General features: G+C 42.2%; 1 protein-coding gene across 3 annotated transcripts in view; it reads left to right on the forward strand.

Annotated features, from left to right (window-relative positions):
- Window positions 1-21,119, forward strand: part of SLC4A4 (solute carrier family 4 member 4) — a 230,632-nt gene that overhangs the window by 47,010 nt on the left and 162,503 nt on the right. The window lies entirely within an intron of this gene.

Here is a 21,119-nt window from a genome sequence, read left to right on the forward strand (position 1 = left end):
CTCCCGGCGGGCAGCCCGGCCGGGGCTGGGTTTGCGGGAACCGGCGGCCCCCGCAGCCTTGTCGCCGTCCGGCTGCGGGGAGCGTCCACCCCGCGGAGGTGGAAGCACCCGCAGCTCTCGCAGCCATGGAGATTCCCCCCCTCCCCGCTGCCCCGGGGGTTTGTCTCTATAGGTGCTTTTGTCCAGCCCTTCTTAGTTGGTGGTAACTTTTCCCTGCTGTTTGAAAACTTTTTGTTATGCTCTCAAGTTATCTTCACCTCGGTGAGTTGTCAGCAGTAGCTGGTTCGAGGAAATCCCACTTCCTCTCAAGTTTTCAGTATTCCACCTGGTGCGTGGCTGTATGGGGATATTTTCTTCGCTGAGACAAGCTTCTTGCTGCTTGGTTTCCCTTCCTGCTAACCACTGCAGTCCAGAGCTGCTCTGCTCGAGAGCAAACTTGGAGCTGAGGATTTAATCATCCTTTTGTTCACATACCTTTGGGGTTTTTGTTGGTCTTTTTTTTTAACATTAAAGGATTTCCCCTTTGTTAGGAGCGCATCCTTTTAGTACTTGCGTTCAGGAGGAGCTGGTGCATAGAGCTTCCCGGTATTGCACAATGTGGGAAAAGGCTCTGTGCTCTGAGGAGAGTGTGGCTCTGTTCAATCCTCCCACAGAGCTGTGCCTGTAAGTAAACTCAAGTTCACGAATAGCAGCAAGGTTGGGTCCTAGGGTGCATCCACACAGCAACAGCTCTGTCGCAGAACTGCTCCACGACCTGCTCGAGCAGGTCCAGAGGAGGCCACGAAGATGAGGGGCTGGAGCTCCTCCCTTATGAGGACAGGCTGAGAGAGAGTTGGGGCTGTTCAAACTGGAGAAGGCTCCAGGGAGACCTTATAGCGGCCTCCCAGTACTGAAAGGGGGCTACAGGAAAGCTGGGGAGGGACTCCTTGTCAGGGGGTGAATGGACAGGATGAGGGGTAACAGTTCTAAACTGAAAGAGATTTACATTAGATACCAGGAAGAAATTATTTCCCATGAGGGTGGTGAGACACTGGCACAGGTTGCCCAGAGCAGCTGTGGCTGCCCCTTCCCTGGCAGTGTTTCAGGCCAGGTTGGACGGGGCTTTGAGCAATCTGGGCTAGTGGAAGGTGTCCCTGCCCAGGGCAGGAGAGTTGCAGCTAGATGATCTTAAATGGTACCTTCTGATGCAAACCATTCTGTGATGGATACTTGCTCTCTTACGTTTCAGGGAGGTGCAATTTACTGTCCAACTAAGTGTGACTTTGTGCTCAGGCTGCTGGCTACTTAGTGGGTTTATTGTTCTGGTTATTCCTGAAATGTACATATTTTCCATTTACAAAAAAAAAAAAAAAAGAAAAAGGAAGAAACTTGGCTGGATGGATTTAACAAAATCTGCAGAGTTGCATATTGTGTGTGGGAATAGAATTTGCTACTTACTAACTGCTAATGTGATAGTCTTCAGGAATATGGCTGGTTCTCTTTTTGGTTGATGATCAAAAGGAAATTGTGCATTAATTAAGACACCACCCCCCCACCCCCAGACACTTAAGGCTCCAAACCCCAACAACTCTTTCACTTAATTTTGTCATAATAGTTTCCAGTCACAATGCAGAATGATTAAATGCAATTGTTTGCCTCTGTGTGTGTGCTTCTTCATATGCTTGCATGTGTGTGAACTGATTTGTCACAGTCTGTGTCCTTCCTTCTCTTGCCTGCCATTCAATGCTGGGGCAGTGCTTAAAGCCCTTTCCTAGTGACTTCTGTCATGTCAGAAAATCGTAGAAGTTGGTTTTTCGAGGCTTTATTTCAGCTGGTGCCTTCATTTCCCAGTAACTTCACCTGCCTGTGAGTGTCAGTATGATCTGAAGGGTGCACGTTGGTACAGTCTGCAGTGATGCTTTTTCTGTGTTTTCCCCTTCCAGATGCAAATGTGAAGTAAACCCAGACTTTTAAATTTCAAATAAAATACCATGGGAAGGTTTTGCTTGTAAGTTATGCTTCACTCCTGCAGAGTGTGAATTTCACATTTCTAAAAGCAGGGGCTGGGAGAGGCTACTGTAAGCTGCACTTCCAAGATTTCAAGGGGCTGGCAACTGTAGAGGAATGACCAATAGCCTGAGAGGAACTGGCAGCGTGGGGTGTTGCTGCTGTCCAGAGTTGAGAGTGCGGTGAGAAGGAATTATGATTTGGCTTTTTTCTTTTTTTCAGCTGGGATGAGGAGGGATGAAGTTTTCATTTGTGTGCACTGGGTATTCCCAGCAAGTTAACACCCTGTATGCAGCCATTCAGCTCCCTGCGAGGTCTGACAGGTTTCTCTGTCGCTCCTAACTGTCAAGATTTTTCCTTTAAACTTCTCTGCAGTCAGAAAAGACCCTCATATACTGGTGTTGTATTGTGGTATACCTCACGGTAGGTTTTTAAAATGAGTTCTGTAGAGGAGCTTTCAAAACGTGCTTTCACAGTCCTGCTGTCGGTGCAGGGCAGATGCTTCGGTCACTGATGTCTTACCTTGATAAGAAAAGATTCAGGTTGTGCACAAAGTGCAGTTCAAAGAAGAGCATTGCCATGAGAAGGGAAAATCTGCAACTCCTTGTTTTATGATCTACCTACTTATTGGAGAGGGTGCCTTGTTCATGTACACAAGTGTACTTCTAGCGGTGCTGGAGAAGCCGTTTGTGTTTCTGTCTGAAAAATTTTTTAACTGCACCACCACCTTAAAGATCCATAACAAATAACAAGCGGGAAGCTGTTTTGGACAAGGTTGTGAATGGAAATTACTGTGTGAGAGAAAAGAGAATACTTCTATTTATTTTTCTGCTTAAGTCTGCAAACAGCTGCTTTCAGGTAGCAGTTCTTAGAGTTGAAGATGCTATCCTGATGGAGGGAAGGAACTGCAAAGGCAAGGTGTTGCCTTGATTGAGCAAATATATACTGGATGAGATAGCTGCTTCAGGAAGGTGTATGCTTGAAAATGCTTATTCCTGTGGGTACAGAAAGTAATGCTCCTGTGTGCCTATGTGCCTGTCTGTTAGTGTGGATTTGCTAGTCTTCTGATTTTTTATTTTTTTTTTAACTTTATGCTATTACATTGTTCTATGTGTCCCTATGAAAAATAGCATAGCTTTTACTGGTTTGCACTGGAATACCTTCTTCAGGATTGGGAGCACCAGAGGACTTTAGGCTGGCTTTAAGGATACCTTGTTAAAAACAGTGTTCAGAGCATTCTAACTGGTGCTGTGGCATCGAGTCGTTTCCTCTGCAGTGCTGGTTAAAAATGGCTTCACTGCCTCAGTGAGATAGCATCCTTGTCAGGCTCCAGCGACCTGCCTTTCACATATTTTCTTTGCGCATTAGATATAGAATTTGAACTCTTGCTTTGAGGAAATTAAAAGGGTTGTGATAACTGCTATCAGGTTTTCTCGTTCAAAGTCAATTAGCTGCTTCCGGCTTCAAATCCATTTAGAAGGCTCAAAAGGGAGTGCTCTTTGAAAATCCAGTAATAGCAGTTTACGGTTAATACTGATAAAGGAGTATGTCTCTCTTATTGTGCTGCTTCTGGTGGAAGGAAAGCTTCTCTTTTGTGCGCTGTCTAAATAACAGAACTTGAATGGAGAGGCACAGGTCTTTTTCTTAACTATGTTTCACTGTGTGGCTTGACAACACAGCAATAAAATTATCAAGGTTGCGGTGAAGTCCTACAACCAATCAAAGCAATGCTTCTGCCCCCCTGTCCTTGAACTTTTGAGTTACCGTACCATCTTGTTTCTACTGAATTTGCTCAGGATTGTATGCAGTTTGTGGCAGGAATGCTTTTTATTGCTGTTGGACAGCTGAAGACAATTATGGCGCCCATAATTGGGTGCTAAAACAGTGTGTGGCATAAGTGTTAAATCTGTTGGGAGTGCTTGCTCTCGGGTAGGTCTCTACCATCGTCTCTCTAGACCTTGATGACTCAATATCAAATAGCGGCTTCAAGGAGTGGCTGTAGTCTGTCCAGTAAAACCTTGCATGGAGATGGAGCTCAAAGATACTATGATGGGGAGTTAACTGTTAAGCCTTGAAAATTAGTGCATGATGTTAGTTCTGATGAAAATAACTCCTGTGAAATAAAAGCACTGCGTACAGGGCTGTGCACAAGCCATTCGGGGTCTAGGAGGACGCAAGCTGCCCATTGGGTTGGGTTTCACTAAACTGAGTGTCTGCACAGTGACCTCCTGAACTGGGAAGCCCCATTGTATCATTTGTCCTCTTGTTTTTCAATTGCCTAATTGCATTAACTGAAGAGATAGAAATGTCTTTGAATTACTCTCCTGCAGTTACTAGTTTTTCACATAAGGAACTTATGAAATTGGTACAAGGACTGTCAGTGGGGAGAATTTGCATGAGTTTCATGGGAGAAAAAGCAGAGAATCAGCGAAACCTACATCTCAGTTCCTGGCATCCAGTTCTGTTTGTTTTGGACTTGTGTGTTTCCCTCCAAATTTACAGCCCTGTAAGCAAAAGGAGGGCAGGACTTATAGCATGCAATAGGCAACTGTGTTCCATACTGTTTGCGTATGACTGATCCTTCTGAGCACATCAGAGGAAATTGCACATGACACTATTTTTAACAAATTTTCTCATCAGAAAAATCAGAAGAGATGATTTGGCTTCACCAGCATCAGAATCCTTTTAGTTTGTGGCTCAAATGAACTTTCAGCATCTGAATTCCAGAAATGTGTGCTGTTAGCAGAGCTAATTCTGCTGCAAAGTAAAACAAAGACTGAAGGGGGATTTTTTTTTTTTTTGATGTATGTGAATTATTTATATATCTATAAATGTGTGTGAAGAGAGAGAGAATATGGCTAATCTACGTATTTACTACTCCTAAAGAAATCCTTTGGGACGGGGAATCTTCCAAGTCACAGCATTTTGAATCCTAGCTTTATTATATAACTACATTTACAGGGCAACAGAATCATATTTCTATTTTGCTACTATATAACATGTGCTTGCTAAATACTTTGCATTAAGTCTGACTTGAAATAAGCCTTACTTGTCCTTCCATGAGTACTGATCCATACCTCTAACATCTCAGGGTGAGTCTTGAAATATTGAACTTGGTGGTGGTGGGAATCGTTTGAATGACTTAAGACGGAGGATTACTAAAATCACTTTCTTCTGTTATTAATGCTAATTATAAAAATTGCTTTGTTCAATTCTAATGTTACCATAATAAATGAAATTATTTTAAAATATTCTGAAATATAAAATGTTGGCTTGATGAATTATATACTTCTCCTTGCCTTGTAAACAAACTACTCCTGCAGGTATGGTTCGTAGTGAATATTTTGTCTGGGTTTCTCCAAGGAGAAAAGCTTGGATCCAGCCAGAGACTGAAAGGAATTGCATTTCTTTATAAATTGGAGCAGGTTTATCTGTGTTGCTCCTTTTTAGACATATTTCAGGGACTGCTTTTTTAGATTACTTAATTATTATTTTCATTGCCTACAGATTTCTTTGCTACATTTTTCTTTGAGGGTGGTTTTGAACTTTTGTTTTTTTTCATCTGAGTGTTTCTACCACTAAATCTGGAACTTGGATATTTCCATGATCTGCCCAGCTATGGACACAAATAATTGTGGTTGCAAAACTGCACTCAGAAATATGGGGGTCATGGTGGGAATGGTACCTTTTTTTTTAACCTGTGAAAGGTGACTGCTGCTAATCAGTGAAATTAGTGAAACAGGCTAAAATTTTATGTGATTGTTCCCCAGTGGAGATTTAATTCTACTTTATTTTACAAGTTATTCACAATGAGCTGGTATTATGCAAGAAATCCTAGTAGGTTTGCAGGTGTAAGAAATTTTTCACTTTTTTCCTCTAAAATTGACTCCTGTGGTATATTTTATCTTTTTCTGCTGCTGTTTTCTGAGCAAAATGTGCAAACTTGTTCATTTTGATGACTATGTGGATGTGTAATCTTAAGTCAGAGATGACAACTGGGGTCTTGGGTGTCAAGTAATCATCTTTACAAAAATGTTCACGTTTTATCTATTTTGTGTAGTAGGTTCAGAAACAGAACTTGCCTTTTTCAATGGTGTGTGCAACTTGAAGACTATTTTCACCTTTTTTAAAAAGTTTTTACTTAATTTTGATCACCTCTTGAAGGCTTACTGAGTCTCTAATGTCAACTCTTAACCTTGAACTGAAGGTTGCAAAAGTTACCTGCTTTTATTGTACCTGTGACTATATAATGCTTCAGACACATTGTCAACCCTTATACATAAGCGTAAAGATCTTTCATCAAGGTTGCTAAATATGGGAAGACTCTGTGCTTAGAATGAGGTCAGGAAATAGTTGCTTGGTTGCTCAAGGAAAAGTAGTGTTTGAACATTTTAGGCCTGCTTTGTTGCACTGGAATTGGATGAAAGCGTATTTCTTGTATACAGGAACTGTGCACGTAAATTTTGCTTAGGTCTCATAGTTGGCAAATTTGGTGATCATGAAGTGGATTTTGCCCAAATTCTTATTATATTTGAGTAGACTGATACCACTTCCACGTCTGGCAGCTCCTGCATTCAGCAAACAGCACAGTTAAAGAACAGTAGCCCTGTTCAGTAGACCAGCCTGTGTCTTTCTAGGCAGAAACAATAATGGCAATGAAAAAATAGATGGGTACTTTGTTCTCTTCTGTCCCCAAAGAAGCTTCGTTCCAAAGCCTTAATGGCACAACAATACAGTGTGTAGTGCCCTGGGCGTAGTTCCACATAAATTGTTTAACATCTCATGATCTATTAGGCTGTCGTTTGTGAGTAACAACTGAGTTTTAGGCGCATTGTCCTGGGCGAAGTATGAATGTGGTGTTCAACAGAAGCAGTGCCAGATGCCTTTGTAATACTGATGATAGGTAAGCTCAAAAAGGCACCGAGGTGAATGGGTTTTCAGTGCAGTGAACATCTGTATTGGTGATGGGGAAGGCTTGGAAATCCAGAGCTGTGCTGTCAGAGTGCAACAGCATGGGTTACATTGCTGCTGGTGGTATGGTGGGCTCCTATTCTGGCACCTTTCTCACAGTTTATGGGATGTTTGCTTTTGTGGGGCTGTTCAGCCTTAATCCTGCAAAGCACTTGAGCACAGGTGACTTCTGGCCTTGAAGCAATTCAACTGACTGACCTTTAAGGCCATGCCAAAGCGCTGTGCTGGGCTGAGTCCTGTGTGAGTACGGTACAAACAGGAGAAACGCATGGTAAGATAGTACAGTGACTGGAGAGAACTGATGGAGTGGGGCCGGAGGGCTGTAGGAACAAAGTCTAGATTGTAACCGTAAGCTGCCTGCAGGGTGGGGTTGGAAATCAGTTGAAGACCAGTGCAAAGTCTTCAGTGCATCTTTGATAGGGACTTGAAGGCTGCTGTTAGAGAAAGGTTGTAGAATAAAATATTTATTTAGGAAAGAATATTTCAGTTGGAAGGGACCTATAACGATCATCTAGTTCAACTGCCTAGATTGTGTTTTCACTCACAGTTCACCTGTAGCCCTGTCAGATGACTTCACTGGTTTTGTTGAAAAAACATCTTGAATAGACAGATGTTGTTAGCAGAGTGTTAACTTTAAATGCTTTCCATTTCAGAATGAGTTTCTCTCCAGTGTATTACTGACACATATATCACGAAAATGTGCTTGGAAAGGAAAGATTATTCTCACTTAAGAGCAAAAAGTACTCTTGCAGGAATGTGATATATGCAGAGATTTTCCCAGAACTATGTATGTACTTCTCACTCAGGATAAAATAGTATTTGACATTTTCTATCTTTTTTTTAAATGGTAAGTGATCAGTTTATGTACTGAAAAGCTGCAGTTGGGTTTTAGAAGGAAAGGTAGTGTGTCTCCCCCAGCGTTTGCCTTCCATGTCAACCAAGCTTAGAGAATGCCTTCTGTGGCCTTCAGCAAATGGTGTATGTTATACTTAACTGTGCCTAGGGAAGTGGATTTTGACACCTTATTCTATTGGGGTAAATCAGAGTCATGAATATGATCTCTCATGTGAGACAAAAGAAGTGTTTTGGTCAGCTTAGTAGAGGAAAAGGTGAGTATGTGCCTTTTTTATGTTTTGAATTTGGAAAAGGCTTCCTTAAATTAAGGGATTAATCTGCCCGATGCTTTGCTCTGGTTAATGTAGATAGCCTGCATAACTATAAAAAGAACTAAAATAAAGTTTTGTGAAACATTTAAACTGAAAATAGAACCATTCAAAAAGAGAGTGCTGTCTTAAATAGTGTGTTACATGAATGAACATCTAAGAACCAATTGAAGAAAATTTAGCTAAGCCTTGAATGCCAAATGAAGGCTGAGTACCCAGTGAAGTTCAGTAGATGACCTGTGTCACTTGGACACGTGTCTGAGAGCAACAGTCTGAGTGGGCTGCTGGGTAAAGAAGGGATCTGTACTACGTGAAGCTGTCTTGTCCCGGGCAATGTGGCTATTGTGCTTGAAGCATGGTTCTGCCAGGAGGCTCTAGTGTGTGAAGCCCGGCGGGTCAGAGCTCCCCTGGCTCAAAGCCTTGTGGTTTGCCCAGGGCGCGTCTGAGCGCCTGCTGAGACGGCCTTGCAATTCCTGCTGCTGCACTGGATGGTACTAGCGTGAATGTGGGATCTTGCCTAGTGTCCAGTGGCAAGAAGGAAAAGTTGGGTCTGCTGGGCTTTGTGGTGGGCCTTGAATCTTCCACCTTAGCAGTGCTCTGAAGCTAAGCCTGGGAGCCTGCTAGCATGGAAAGAATGTGAGCAAGTCTGGGCTTGAGCGTAGGCTTGGGCCTGTGCTTCACTGACAGTGTAGGCAAGCCCAGGCACCCTTCCTTGACTATTGTGGGCACTGAACTACAACCATGATGCTCTGACTCCTCAGTTTCATGGCTTTTTCCTATTTACAATGTAAATTAATGGAGTGGGCATGTAACTGTGATCATCATACTATAGTTTAACCTGGGATGGATGCTCTGGACCTGTGAATAAAGCAGTGAAACAGCAGGAATTGCTGCAAAAGAAAAACCTCCATATTTCGTAACTTTGGATCACCCACCTCTTCCCTTTGCCAAAAATGCAATGTATAATTTTTGTTGAAAGGGAATACACTGCAAAACAACTCTGTGGAAACCCCGAGTGTTTCTTACAGTGTCAGAAACCTCTCCAGACACTGAATAAAGGAAGATCATGTCTTCAGCTTTTAAAATAATTACTCAAATTAAAGATCAAGCTAGAAGAGCACAGAGCCAATGCAATTCACTGAACATTAAGTATACAACTTAATTTATTAAAAAGCATTGCAAAACCAACTTAAGCTCATTGTGCTCAAAATATATCTCCCGGCAAGTAACCTGAATGTCCTCTGAGCCTTCAGCTATGGAGAAATGTGAGAGTGCATTGAGATTTCTGTGAATTCTAAAAGGTTCTATAATTACTCTCTATAAATTAACCCATTTTTATTGAACCCGTTTCTGACTTTTTAATTCCAAATGATGAATAAGACACCATTGTGTTAATTATACCTGGTACAATAATGCCTCGGATTACAGACGGCTCAGTATTTTCCTGGGGAGGCTTGACATGTAGCTGAGTGAAGGTACCTAGTGCTTTTCATGAAGAGGTCAGTATGCTTCTGGGTATGACCCTTAATTTGAAATTCTCATTAATGTGTGTGAAGTCTTGAACTGTGGTATCAGCTCAACTTTTCTGGCTCTGTTCCCAGACCAGTCATTCCACTTAGCAATAAAAAAATGCAAGATAATGGGTGCAGATAACTGGGATTTAATAGTGCTGCTGACTATTTTCCTTTTACCTTTAAACAGCCATCTGCAGTTAGGTACTGGGCATAAAGCTGATCGTTGTTAACAGGTGTCTCCAAGAAATGTATGATTACATGAAGATTTACAAGCTGGTGGTTATACCCTGTATTTAAGAAAGTGCCCGCAGCTGATGGTTAAGACGTCTGTGACTCGGCCAGAGTCATTGAGGAGTACCTTTTCTCTCTTTTGCTTAATGAGGCCCTTATCACCTAAAGGACAAAAGGCAGCTTCGTATCCAAACTCCTGTTGAAAATTAGCTGGAGTTGGCCACTGATGTACCCTCTTCTGGAATGGAGATTTCTAGTTAAAGATGACTGGTGAAATTTGCAGGCACCAACTTGTGTAAGTACAGTACCCAGGAATACTGGTTGGAAGGATGTCTGTTGAGGATGAATAGGAACAGCTATGGAGAGGCCAGGTGGTGACCCAGTTGAGCAAGTTTATGCTCAATGGGTGCTGACCACATGTGTTGCCTTGCATTGCCCTCTCCACCACCAGACATGCTGGCTTGCTTTGTGGCCACACCTGATAGGCCAAACTGCAGAACTTATTTTCATCTTTTATTTATTATTATAATAAAAATCAGTAGGTCAGTAAAATGTTTCCTTGGCCCTGACAGCCTAAAAAGGACTGTAAAAGTTGCTTTATCCTGTTGAGCTTTTATGAATATATATTACCAAAGCAAAATAACTGTTGCAAGCCTTTTACAGAAAGTTATTTTTCTGAGGTTTCTTCTCAAAGAATGGCTGCCTCCAGTTTTTTAGGCAGATGCACATGAAAAAGAGGATGAAAGCAGCAGTGGGTGATCAACATGAGTAGATAAGCCTGGTCCAGTGTGCTTGTGTATCAGATCTTAGCACAGAATTTCTGGCCCATAACTTTTTTAACTTGACTCTTATGGGCACCACACACTAATTCTTGTGCTCATGTGCAACCCACACATTGTTTCATTGTAGGCTGTATATCATGCCTAGTGTGTTAACATTAACTGTGGCTCTTGGAGGTGCTTTTGAGTTTATAGTTCATAAAGCAGAAGCAGGAATGCTTGTTTTACAGACCAGGAAGAAGAAGACAGAGAATGAAGGAACTGTAAAATATTTTTTTATAGATCTTGTTTGTGTTAAAATGCCATAGCTTGAAACCCTCACAGATACAAGAACCTTGTAAATCTCTCCTTTCCGAAGAGAACAATTTAGGGACGTCTGGGAAGTTCATGTTTATGGACTGGTGCTCTGTTGTGTTGTTGGAGTCGGAAGGAACCAGCTACTGATACAGGGAGAGGAACTCATTCTGGTCACAAACTTGTTTGAGTGGCTGTAAAAGTGGTATGGGAGTCTGAGTAACATGAGTAACCTTCCTTTGGTAAATCGGTCTTAATCTTTTAGACTGTCTCTATCCAAAAGATTTTTTTCAAAGTCTATTCCTAGAGTGGTTGAGGTTTTCCAGACATTGTCCAAAAGAAATACCTATGCTTGAAGTCCCATTTTCTCATCCAGAAATCTGCTTGATCTCCTGGACAAGCTCTTTAGTCATTACACTAGTTTTTATGTTACTCTGGAGGACACAGGACCTCCTGCAACAGTGCTGTTTATCAGCATCACTCTGCTCCTATCAGTTTTTTTGCCCACAAGTTGTTTTTCCATGGCAATGGGTCAATAGAAGAGTTCATAAGAAGTAGCTATGAACACTTTATGGCAAGAAACTACTTCTCAGCTCTTGGATTATTGTTTTCTTCTCAGTCTTGTTTCAGGCTGATATGAGTAAGTCTATTTTGGGCTGCCTTTAAATGGATGTCATCTAGAGGACAGTCTTGTTAAAACTTGGGAGTTGCCTGCTCAGCAGTTCGGTTATGCGTTCTTGGCTGTGGTTGGAGGATACAGTAAATCCAGCTTTAGGGCACTTAGAACCAAATTAAGAACATGACTCTCCCATGAAGCAAAATGCCAATCCAGCAGCAAACTCATTTTGCTGGTAAAGTGAGTTTAACATTTCTAAATGGATTGACTTTATGCAGGATCATGTGTTGTCTGCTTATACCACTCTGCTTTTATGCTGTGTCATGTTCCTCCTGTTTAAGTTGGTGTCCTGGTGGCAAAAGAACCCATATCGCTTTGTTCGCTGACTAATGCAGCAAAAACGCAATCATGTGCCCCTGCCTGGTCTGGGCCAAACTCTTACTAATGGCTAATTGCTAGTCTGCAGGTCCGAGTTTAAAGATCACGGGCTTGGTCTGCTCTTCACTGGCACCATGCTTCGAAGTCAAGGTGATAGGTAGGTCACTGCGGTGCATTACTCTCATCACTCTATCAACTGAATACGTGGAAGAACAAGGGGTGTCCAAAGGTAGTGCTTTGCTCCACACCCTGATGACCTGCTCGTTATTGCCCACTGCAGGGAATTTTACTGAGAAGTGTACGAAATCTCCATGTGCTTTCTTCTCAGGTGCTGACAAGAGAGAGAATGTGTGGATGAACTCTTTTGTGTGGCTTGTGGACATGGAAGTGAGGTTCCTCCAGACTATCTTTGATCCCAATGGCCATCGGTACTCCATGACAGCTATTTCCTTTGTCTGATAATATTGGCAAAACCATGTACAAACCTGCCCCTCTGATATCACGACATGAAATTTTGAGTAACAGAAAAGTTTCCCTGCGTGTGGCTGTAAGTTTGGTTAGTGACAGCCAGGGATCAAACATATGTGGTTTTGTCCCAATAGCCTTAGAAGGCACCACAGTCTGCTCTCCTTGAACAGGACTGTGAGTCTGCTGTGACAGTGCAGAAAGGAATCATCACTTGCTGTCACATTTTTGCTGAATGATCCTTGTGGGTGTCATTCGTAAGGAACCTGCATCCTTTGGCTTCTGGGACTTGTGCTGGCATAATAGGTATTTTGCTAAGCACTTCATGCTCTTGAGAGAGAGAACGGCTCCCTGGGTTCGTGGTGCTGGGGGCTGTGACTGACTTCTGTTGTTCTGACTGGATCTTAAATTGGTGCAAGTGATGAAGTTCTACTTTATTTCAGTTTATTCTCAGATGGCTTTAAAATAACTTGGTTTTGCATTTTTTTCCCTCTCTCTGGAAATGTTGTTTCTTCATCTTCAGTAAACTTGCACTGGTTTGTATTTTTATTTTTATTTATTGTTGGGTTTAGTGGGTTTCCCCTATCAGTACAGCAGAACGGTGTTTAGCTGAAAATTGACTGTTTGCGTTTCTAGCTATCAGGTCTGCATTAGTTTCGATTGACTGTTATTAAATTAGCATTTTATGCATGCACTGGGACTGGTGCCAGTGACCTTCCTGAGAAGAGATTTTGTCTCATCTCTCCTGAGAACAGTCTCTATAAAGTCTTCTGGACAAGCAGTAACAGTTGTCACTCAAGTGAGGATGAAGTTAGCTTGGAGCCCTTGAATCTCTGAAAGCCGACTGGTTTTCTTGCTTGTCCAATATTTTTGGAAAAGCTGTCTTCTCTCTGCTGGGATTATGTGTGAATGCTGACATTTGGATTGGATGACTTTGCCTCTTTTGTCTTAGCTTTACAGCTCTGTGCTCTGATCACACTCCTTTTGATGTGATCTCAGATGGTATCACATTCCTTCTTAATTTTGAGTAACTTGTCTAATTTTTAGTAACCAGATAAAGTTTGCAGAGATTGATTTTTATTATTATTTTTTGTTTTCTTCTCTCTCCCCCAGTCTCCCCAAGGCCTCTACTATTTAGAAATCAAATAAAACCCTTGACATACTCATGGTTTTCTGTCATGGACTTTCTCCAGGCCTCAATCTATAGTTGGACAGCACACGTCGTAGCTGCGTGAGGGTTTTGGTGATAAACACTTCGGGAAAGTCCTGCTAGTGTAACGCTGTTCTGTGCTGCTCAGTTGTGCCACATGGGCTGTGTGTGAGGTTGAGCGTAGAAGCAGATTACTGAAATCGTCCCATGTTAAAAATATCCTTTATGCTGGATTATGTTTTTGAAACCACCATATCGTGAAACTGCTTATCACTTCAGAATGCTGAGAATTGGTTCAGAAATGCTGTGACTGCACTCTGTGAAGTGCTGAAAGTGCGTTAGCTCCCTTGGCTGCTTCACATATGTCCAAAATGTTTTATGCAACCAGGCTTTCTGTCTCTGCCAGTTGAGCTCTGTGCCGGGTCAGGTATTGTCTGTCCTCTTCCCAGCAGAAAGCATAGAGCCAGCATACATTCTGTGCTTCATGCTTGGCTGGGGCCTGGCCTGGCTCAGGCCCCATCTTAATGTCGGTGGTCTGGAGTGTTGTGATGCTTTTAGAATGACATCAGCATCTCAGAGATGCTTGGGAAGGTGATGGGGAGGGAAACGTGCAGCTCTAGAAGTTGTGCATTTGAAAGTAGGAAGCCTGAAGGAATGGAGAAGTTCCAAACTGTAATAAAGACATAAGCTGGGCACACACATTTCGTGTTAATGGAAGGATTTTGTGTACTGGGGGTTATTGCTGAGAAGAAGAGACTTTCCCCCAAAACGGTCACGTGGGAGGATGAGTGCAGGAGCTGCTTGCTGAGAAGCTGGGACTGAGAGTGCTGGATTGTTTTCCCTGGAGAAAACCAGATCTGGGTTAATGGTGCTACTGGGTGTGCTACCCCACCCCACATTGTACACAATGCCTGGTCTTTAGCCGAGTGGGAAATGAACAACTCCCATTTCAGATAACGTTTTTATTTTAAAAGGCAGTCTGGCAAGGCTGAGACGCCCACTTTAACATCCTTGTCTATAGGTAGGAAATGCTCTCAGGTCCAAGCTATCCATACTTTGCTTTTTGAGACTCTGTAGGCAATATTCAGCAGATGCTGGAAAGATTTCCCACAGTTGCAGTTTTTGTCTAGGTTTATATATCTGTGTATGTTTAAATATAGATGTCTACAGATCCCCTGTCTATTATGTACTTTTTAAAGCCTTGCACCCATTTTGAAGTTGTGTGCTGAGCTGATGTAAAATACATGCTTGTAATACTGCAGGCAGTTGTTAGTCTGTGATACCTAGTCTTGTGACATAATACACTTAGGCACAGATTTCTTGAAAAGAGCTCTTACACGAGTCTTGAACAAAGAGCAACTACTTTATAAAACAGGATTGTTTTTAAATAGACACGAGTTTAGTTGAAGAGCACATGAAAATGCTCTCATAAATCAGCCCTGTGGAACAGTTTCATCTAAGGTTTACTGAGCCTCAAGTCATGCGCTAAATTATAAGTCTGTTGTACACTGCCTAATTTTCTTTAAGTGGGGCAAACATATGCTGTATGACTTGAAGTCATCTTTCCATGTCAGCCTTCTTGTTTAGTCTGCTCCTGAAATGCATTCTCTTCTTGCCACTTTCCCATATTTGAATTACTACTAAGAATTTGCTGTTTTTTTTCTCTAAGCACGTTTTGAAGCAGGTGGGGGATATTTCAGGAATGTTTTCCTGTCAAAATTGAACTCTGTTCTTTTTGTCATTAGTATGCAAAACTGAAAAAAAATTGGAGGGAGAGCCAATTGGATGTGTAAAACATGGTCAAAGAAGAAGTTGCCTATAAGGTATAAAACTAACAAAAATATTTCAGGACATGACATTGTCATGGTAATAAGTGGCAAAAAAAAAATTCAGATCCCACAGGCTGTATTGAAATAATAATTTTTAGGAAAAATCCGCTATTGCTTGTGGGTTTAAAAACCTGACACCATTCTGCCTCTAGAGAAAACTTTTTTGTGATTTATGTTTCATGCTTTGAAGAAAATTAAGCTACAAAAATGTCTGGTTTATGTTAGCCTCAAACAGATATATTCATAATATTTGCAGTCTAAAATAACTTCTTTCCGTTGATTTGCTCATCTCATAAAGCTCCTACATAAGTGCAATCTTGAATTCCTTTCAGAGTGTCTCTATACCCTCTACTGGCTCTAGCTACATTAAATATAGGAGATGTATGTGAAAGATGTCAGGAACCAGATGCTCAGCTGTAGAGGTTCACCTCATCCTGCTGGAGAGAGGACTTTAACTGAGATGCTACAGTTTTCAAATTAAGCTTGAATGAAGTAAAGGTAGACTTCTCCTTGCTGGTATGTCTCCACTTACAGCTTCATGATTTTCGTTAAGAGAAGGAAACAAAAACAAACAGGCAGCTGACTTAATCAGGTTTTATAGGGCTGTGTCATTTTATGGTAAGCAATCTAAACATAATAAAGCAATGGCTTCAACTGCTATACCTACCCAAGGGTCTAGTGCCAATATGGCCCCTTGTAATTCCCTGTGTTTTGATAATGTTTCTTTCTTGTTTGTGCAGAAGAAAACTTCAATTTCATTCAGTCCTAATTACCTTCCTAGTAGTTATTTCAGTTTTGGAACATATCCAAGTTGAAGAGTTCTCCTGAAGTTGTCAGATATATAAATTGCAATCTGAATGATATAACTTACTTTGTCAAAATAAATTCAAGTAATTCTTACCTTGGTTTCAGTAAGGTGCTCTTATAGGCTTCACCTGTGAGCTGAGATAAACCTTTAGTGTTCTTGATGTTCCATTCAGTAAGAGTTTTTGAAAACAAGATTTGGTCAAGAACTGAGACTTGTGATTAAATCCTATAATGGGACTTAATTTTCATCCCTGAGAACACCTCTGTAGAGGGAAACATTTCATGTAATGAGAGGTCTTAATTAGGAATTTATTAAAAAACCAAACCCAATTAAAGTCCCTTTGCCCACGCTCCCCCTAGTTTTCAAAAATGTCTCATTAATATTAAACCACTTTTACTAGTTTAAATAGCATGGCACAGTATTACGGAATGAATGGGCTACATTTTTGTGACTGAAATCCATGTAACTGAGACCTTTCAAGCAAGTAGCCTGTATTGAGGTTTGTATTCTACTTGATGCTACCTGATTGACTGGAGGCACCCAGCCGTTTTAGCTTGTGGTTCCTCCTAGGTCTCTGTAACCTGATGACGGGACCACAGTAGTAGTTGATGGGGAAAATATTTGAATCGAATGAATGGGTGGCAATGTAAAGGCAAATGGCTGCCTACAGAAAACACCATCTGAAATGCTGATGGGGAGACAGCCTCTCAGAATTAAGGTTCTGAGGGACAAAGAAGCACTGAGAGAATGTGTCTATTTAAATGACTTATTCTCAAGAACATACTGAGCATGAGGGTGGCTTAAAAAAAAAGGCGAAATAGCATGACATCTGAAAAGCAGTCTTGTAGCTGTAAGCGGAGAGTGTTAGCACACTGATGGGTGCAGGATGTGTCCTGCTTTACAAAGCTAGGCCGGTGACGCAGGAACTGTGCTCGTCTGGTCTGTCTTTGGCGTGCTCTGCAGAAGTCACCGTGTTGGGCCAGTGGCTTGTTTCCTGCGCGTGTCATTTGTCACAACTCTGATCTAGATGGACTTCCATGAAAGGACCTTGAAGGAGGGGCAGACGGGAAGTGTAACCTCAATTTATGATTTATGTGGACTGTTGAGGGGCACCCTTACCCTGTGCTTTGCTCATCCTTTCTCCAAAGCCCCTTTAAGAAGCGTGCTTCATTGACAGGTAGTGAAAGACTCATGTTGCCGTTGTGCTTGAAGGACATGAGCAAGCAACAGTGAACCTTTGAATTTTCACATGCCCTTTGAAAAGAAGAGCAATCCAGAACATGCAGTTGCTTGTGAGTTGGTAGTAAGATGCTAAACTTGCAAAACTTTCTTACTTTTTGCTGCCTTCTTGTTTCACTACAGCATGTGCAGCTAATCAGCAAACCATGTCGCATGCGTTGTGGGCCAACACGTGCTAGCAGTTCATTGGAACTAGAAAATAGGAGTTGGGACTGCAAAAAGGAAAAGGAGGGCCCAAACCAGATGAACAGTCGACACTCCTTTGAGGTTGTATATGTTCCAGCCTTTTCCTACATGTCCTGCATTGTCTGAAAAAAGGGTGCTTTAGCACCTTGCTTGCATTTACGGATTTTAGTCTTGTAGCATTAGTAGTTGTCTCACAGTTCTGTACGGGAGATGACTGGCATTGCTCTGGAGAGATGGAGATGCTGTTCTCCATTGAGACAAGAAGTCTGCAGGACAGTAAAGAGCTGAGATGAGTCTTTGTGCATCTCCTCTACTCGACTGCATTGTGCAAAGCAGTCATCCTGGGTATTAGTTCCCTGTTTATTATCAAGTGTTATTTTAAAAGAATCTGGCTTTGGTTTTAAAAATATTATAGTGCAAGTTCTTTCTGCAGAAAGTAAAGGCTTCTGTCCTCTGCTCCTGGTTAGTACAACCTTTTGCTGAGAAAGCATGTAAATAAATGCTGTTTCAGAGCTGACGGGGGAAAATGCTTCCAAGATAAACTTGGCAATGTGTTCTAAAAGCACATCAACCAGATCGTGCAGAGTATAGTTAGAAGCTCATTTTCCTGTGTGATAGAGCCCATATGCAAGTATGTGAGAAAACCAAAACACATCTAGCACAAAGGAATTGGTCATATTAGATCTGTTTATTTAAGAATTTGCATATGGGCTTTGAGAACATCAGCTGGGACCAGGTCTCCTTCCTAGCTTCCTGTTCAGTTGTCCACTATCATCACAGTATCTGAATGATTCACAGGTTGCAGAGAAAAAAAATGTTATCTCTGCCCTCCGAAGCCTGTTGACAGAAGCCTCTTTAGCTTATTGACTCATTATCTTCGGGATACATGCACATATACACACACATTTGGCATCCAACTTGGGTGGCTTGGTGAAGGCATCATTTGTCACTGACAGGGAAGTCTTTGGTGTCTCTTCTCTGTACTCTGGTCCAGGCCTTGTGCATCCCATCTATGTGAGCCTCCAGGTAAAGCTAATGGTTGGTTGCATTGTTCCATCTGATCTCAGTCCTGCAAAGGACTCTGAATGCCAGCTTGGTTGTCACGAGCAGGCCCCTTACACCTTGAGGGGAACAGTGCGGAGTGGAGCTGTGGTTGTATCTGAAGCTGTTCCTTGCAAGCTACATCGTGGGTTTTTTTGTGAGCTCTGGTTGTGATTACCAGCAGCAAAAATACAGCTGATGAGTACGTGCACATGGGCCACTCCAGGTTTGTTCCTAGCAGCACAGGAAGGAATTACAGAGGTACAGGAGTCCTTTGTGTAGCAGACACTGGAGCCTCCAAACAGATCATGCTGTCAGATGCAGTCTATTCTGCTGGGAGCTATAGTCTCCACAGCTGAAAAAAAGTTGTCAGCTGCACAAAGAAGCTGTGGATGCCCCCTCCCAGGGGTTCAAGGCCAGGTTGTGCAGAGCTTTGAGCAACATGGTAGAGTGGAAGGTGTCCCTGCTGATGGCAGGGGGGTTGGAACTGGATGGTCTTTAAGATCCCTTTCAACTCAAACCTTCTAGGATTCTATGAAAACTACATTTCAGCCTCCAAGAAGAAAAATGACTTGTGTGCTGGATGGTTTTCCCCATTTAGTGTTTGGGAGGTAAATGGTGAGGGGGAATGGTGTATGTGTGAATTCAGGTGTAACCCTTGCAGTGTTGTGAGATCTGCCAAATAGCTTAGCCAGCTGCTTGTTTTTGTGTTTTGTGTGTTTTTTTTTTTTTTTTTTTTTTTTTCCTCCCAGCATCCCAACTATTGTGCTCCCACTTCAGTTTATGGATAGCAGTTTTCTGAGTAAAAACTCTTGCCCCCTTCCTGGAAGCATTCAAGACCAGGTTGGATGAGGCTTTCAGCAACCTGGTCTAGTGGAAGGTGCCCACTAGGCAGAAACTCTTGACAAGTAAATGGTGCAAGGCTCTGAGAAGCAGACAAGGGTGGTTGATTCTGAATGCTTGGGAAGACCTTATTTTACTTGCCTTTCCCATGAATGTAGACAGCTTCTACACACCAGCCTGTCAGGATTTGTAAAGCAGGAGCTGTTGGGCTATGGGGCTGGGCAGCCACGTTTCCGTCACTAGGTTTGACCCGATCACTTTTGGAGCCCTGCTGTTGGCGTTGCTGCTCTGTGACCCAATGTTCTCTCCTCCCTGAAGCCGTTGACACACTCCGTGCCCTGGGTTATTGCAAAAGTGTTGCTCTTTAAATGTGACTTTCACATGGGCTCTGCATTGTGCTACCCATTTCAGTTACAGAGCTGGCTCTGTGTTTTGGTGGTTTCTTTTTTTTCTTCAGTCCAGAGTTTGCTGGGTTTTTTTCCTGATTGCAAAAGACGTTTGAAATGGGCAGAATTGTAAAAGCTTATCAGCAAGTCATAACTCTCGTTTCTTGCTCCCCAGCTATGTTACGCCTCTATTCACTCGACTGAGTTGCATCTCCACGCAACAGCTCGTGTCGCCACATCAGCCCTTAAGCTTTATTTACGCCGAACACTATTTTCCCTCTTCTGTCATCAATTACGAAGTTATAAAAAGCGCTGGTGTTGATGACTGTCAGCGGGAAGGCCCCAGCGGTGTCTCTTGCCCAGGCCGGCTGGTGGCAGCACGCCATCTCCCAGCACTCTGGCCGGGCAGGAGGCAGGGCTTGCCACTGGGCTTTGCCTCCATTAGGACAGGGAACAGTTAAGCTGAGCTTCCTTGCTGCTTTAAACTGCTTTGAAGATGTGTTGCAAGTGTTCAGTGATATAACAAGGAGACCTGCAGGAAGAGTTTATAATATGTTGAGCAAAACAGAGACTGTCAAATTAAGTGTGTAGTCAAGGGGAAGGAGACAAGGATTTTTCAGTAATATTTTGGGTTTTTTTAGTGTATCAAATAATTTGGTTTTGAGCCACAGCACTTCAGAACACAAATCAGGTTTGCTGTGGTAACACTGAATGCTCAGAAATGCTCTTACCTTCAAAGTTACCCCAGAGCAGAGAGGCAAATATACTTCCTCATTTTTCAGGGTGTGCTCTGTTCACTCGAGAATAGTCTTTTCATCTTCTCCTCTACTTTGTGCTATTTGATTTCCTTCACCTTTGCCCATTTTATACTGACTTTTCTCTCCATTATGAAATCGGGGATCCCTGTTAGTACTAAATTGGTCTTGTTCTTTCCTAGTGGTCTGGCAGAATATTTCTGTGAGCTCTGTCTGCAAATTTAGGTTTGAGTTGCATGCTGTGCTGGGTAGGCTGTGTGTGACTCTTGTTAAAATCCTGTTGACACATAATGTCATTTCTAAAAATGTTTGGTACCGATCTAATTATCTACCCAGAGAGGCCAATTACTCAAGCAGCTCATATTTTTTCACTTGAGTATATTCTGTCAGAGTACATGACTTGCTCAGACCTAGACCCTGAAAACAGAAACTTTTTTTTTTTTAAATTTTTTTTTTTTTAGTTTTTTTCCCAAAAGCCTGCGGTA

Source organism: Athene cunicularia (genome assembly GCF_003259725.1).
Source record: "Athene cunicularia isolate RWA chromosome 4 unlocalized genomic scaffold, athCun1 chr4_part2, whole genome shotgun sequence".
Classification (NCBI taxonomy): Eukaryota; Metazoa; Chordata; class Aves; order Strigiformes; family Strigidae; genus Athene; species Athene cunicularia.